Source organism: Cebus imitator, unplaced genomic scaffold (genome assembly GCF_001604975.1).
Source record: "Cebus imitator isolate Cc_AM_T3 unplaced genomic scaffold, Cebus_imitator-1.0 Scaffold87, whole genome shotgun sequence".
NCBI classification, from domain to species: domain Eukaryota; kingdom Metazoa; phylum Chordata; class Mammalia; order Primates; family Cebidae; genus Cebus; species Cebus imitator.
In genome coordinates, this window is record NW_016107402.1 from 1,708,163 (window position 1) to 1,710,773 (window position 2,611).

The 2,611-nt window shown below is 49.8% G+C and overlaps 1 protein-coding gene across 2 annotated transcripts in view; it reads right to left on the reverse strand.

Moving 5' to 3' along the window:
• CNR2 (cannabinoid receptor 2) overlaps positions 1 to 774 on the reverse strand; it is a 43,331-nt gene extending 42,557 nt beyond the window's left edge. For both annotated transcript variants that reach the window (XR_005201237.1, XM_017534542.2), the window contains exon 1: positions 630 to 774. The gene's annotated coding sequence lies outside the window, so the exon portion shown is untranslated. The remainder of the gene's footprint in view (positions 1 to 629) is intronic.
• Positions 775 to 2,611: the final 1,837 nt, after the last annotated feature.

A 2,611-nucleotide genomic window follows, 5' to 3' on the forward strand; every position in this document is an offset into this window, starting at 1 on the left:
GAAGAACAAACTGGCAGTTCTATTTACAGAGGCCAAGGACAGTAGTTATGGAAAGGAGAATGGGGCAGCCATTTCAACTTATCTAAAAACAGTTTTGCATTTTATAAAATAGTTTTGCTCCGGTTCTGGCTCTAGGCCAGCACAATATCACACTGCGACTGGTCCTCCAAAACCCCAGGTGTCCTGAAATGACATCTATCCCCTGCCCCAGACAGGCCTACCTGGCTTCTTGTGTCCCTGCAGGGAAGGTATAAGGTAAGAATACAGGTTTTGGCTGGGCGCGGTGGCTCATCCCTGTAATCCCAGCACTTTGGGAGGCTAAGTTGGGCAGATCACCTGAGGTTGGGAGTTCGAGACTAGCCTGGCCAACACGATGAAACCCGCCTCTACTAAAAATACAAAAATTAGCCGAGTGTGGTAGCGCATGCCTGTAATCCCAGCTATAACGGAGGCTGAGGCAGGAGAATCGCTTGAACCTGTGAGGTGGAGGTTGCACTGAGCTGAGATTGCCCCACTGTATTCCAGCCTGGGCAACAGAGCAAAAGTCCGTCTCAAAAACAGACAGAAAGAATATAGGTTTTCTGGAATGAGGAAGATGCCTAAAATGAACAATATAAAAAGCTACTCACAGTTGTGGGTGGCTGGGCACCGGGAGCTGCCGGGAGTAGAGGGGTCCCAGTTGCTTTCTGTCCTCTCCCAGGACCCGACCCTGGGTGCCACTCAGAGCACCTGTTGCGCTGCTACCCCCCAGCCAGCTTTCTCTTGCTTTTGTACTTTTTCACAGATGAGTGAGTGTGAGGAGGTCTGGCCTTCTGTGCCTGTAACCACTTCCCCTCCAGGTCCCCGGTGTGACAATGCTTTTGCCCCTGTGGTTGGGTTCTTTCTCACAATGAACTCTGGCCAGGGTGGGGCATGGGCCTAGAGCCTGGGGTCAAGGAACTTGGGTTCTAATCCAGCCTCGTTATGATGTTGATTCACTTAACTTCCCTAAAGGCAAATTTCTTTATCTGTAAAATGAGGATGATGCACCAGCCTCAAACTAGATCACCTAAAGGACATACCATTCCAATGCCTCTTTACCACTAGGCCAGAGCTTTGAAATGCAAGTGTCTACAGGCAGATTAACATAATGGGTGATGGGTACTGGTGTGGGGCAATAGGGAGTGGCAGGGACTATGGGTAATGGGAACGCAGGACTCAAGTGGAAAAGCTTGGCTGAAGCTGAGAGGTGCCTGACCCTCTCCACTGGCCCAGCTGAGAGGTACCTGCCCTACACCCCAGACCCTGATCTGGGCCAGTGGAGAGGGGCAGGTACCTCTTAGTTCCAGCCAAGCTTTTCTGATTGGGAGCACAGACGAACTGCCAGATGTTCCAAGCATTTGGAAGTTGTGCTGTATTTTCCAAGAGATACTAGAAATTTTGACTTAGGTGATAGCTTCCTGTGTTTTTTTTTTTGTTTTTGTTTATGTTTTGAGACAGAGTCTTCACTCTACTGCCCAGGCTGGAGTGCAATAGCATGATTTCGGCTCACTGGAACCTCCACCTGCTGGATTCAAGCAATTCTGTCTCAGCCTCCTGAGTAGCTGGAACTACAGGAGCGCGCAATCACGCCAAGCTAATTTCTGTAGTTTTAGTAGAGACGGGGTTTCACCATATTGGCCAGGCTGGTCTTGAACCCGTCACCTCAAGTGAGGTCAGGCCACCTTGGCCTCCCAAAATGCTAAGATTACAGGCACGAGCCACCGAGCCCAGCTGCTTCCTGTCTATTTTATATTTTTTTGAGAGAGGGTCTCGTTCTGTCTCCCAGGCTGGAGTGCAGTGGCGCTATCATAGTTCACTGCAGCTTCAGAGTCCTGGGTTCCAGTGATCCTCCCATCTCAGCCATTTAAGTAGCTGTTAGTACAGGCATGTGACACCACACCTGGCTCATTTTTTTATTTTAATTTTTTATACAGATGGGGAGCCTCACTATGTTGCCCAGGCTGGTCTTGAACCCCTGGGCTCAAGCAATCCTCCCACCTCAGCCTCCCAAAGTGTTGGAATTATAGGCGTGAGCCACCGTGCTCAGCCAGTTGCCAATTTTAGAATGTAAAGCCCAAAGTCACATCTTTTTTTTTTTTTTTTTTTAAGACGGGGTTTCACCATATTGGTCAGGCTGGTCTTGAACTCCTGACCTCAGGTGATCCACCCGCCTAGGCCTCCAAAGTGCTTGGATTACAGGCCTGAGCCACTACGCCCGGCCCCAAAGTTGTTGTATTGGACCGAGCGTAGAAAGTTAGCACCAAGACAAAAGTATGCCAGATTGCAGGGTCATTTATTATGCCGGCGACCACAGAGGACTCACGTCTCTCCAACCTGTGGTGTCAAAAGGAGGGTGCCACGACTTTTTATACCCGAAAAATCACCTTGGGTGTGGGGGTGAGGAGCGGGGATGGGGATGAAAAGGTTTCGGACATTCCAAGGGCTTGGGGATTCTGTGATTCACCTCCTGGGCGGAGACAAGGGCGGGGGTGTCCGGACATTCCAAGGGCCAGGGGACTTTTGTCATTCTGTTTGTTACTTCAGTGGTTTACCGAAGTCAAGATAAGCATTTGTTTACACACAGATCTTA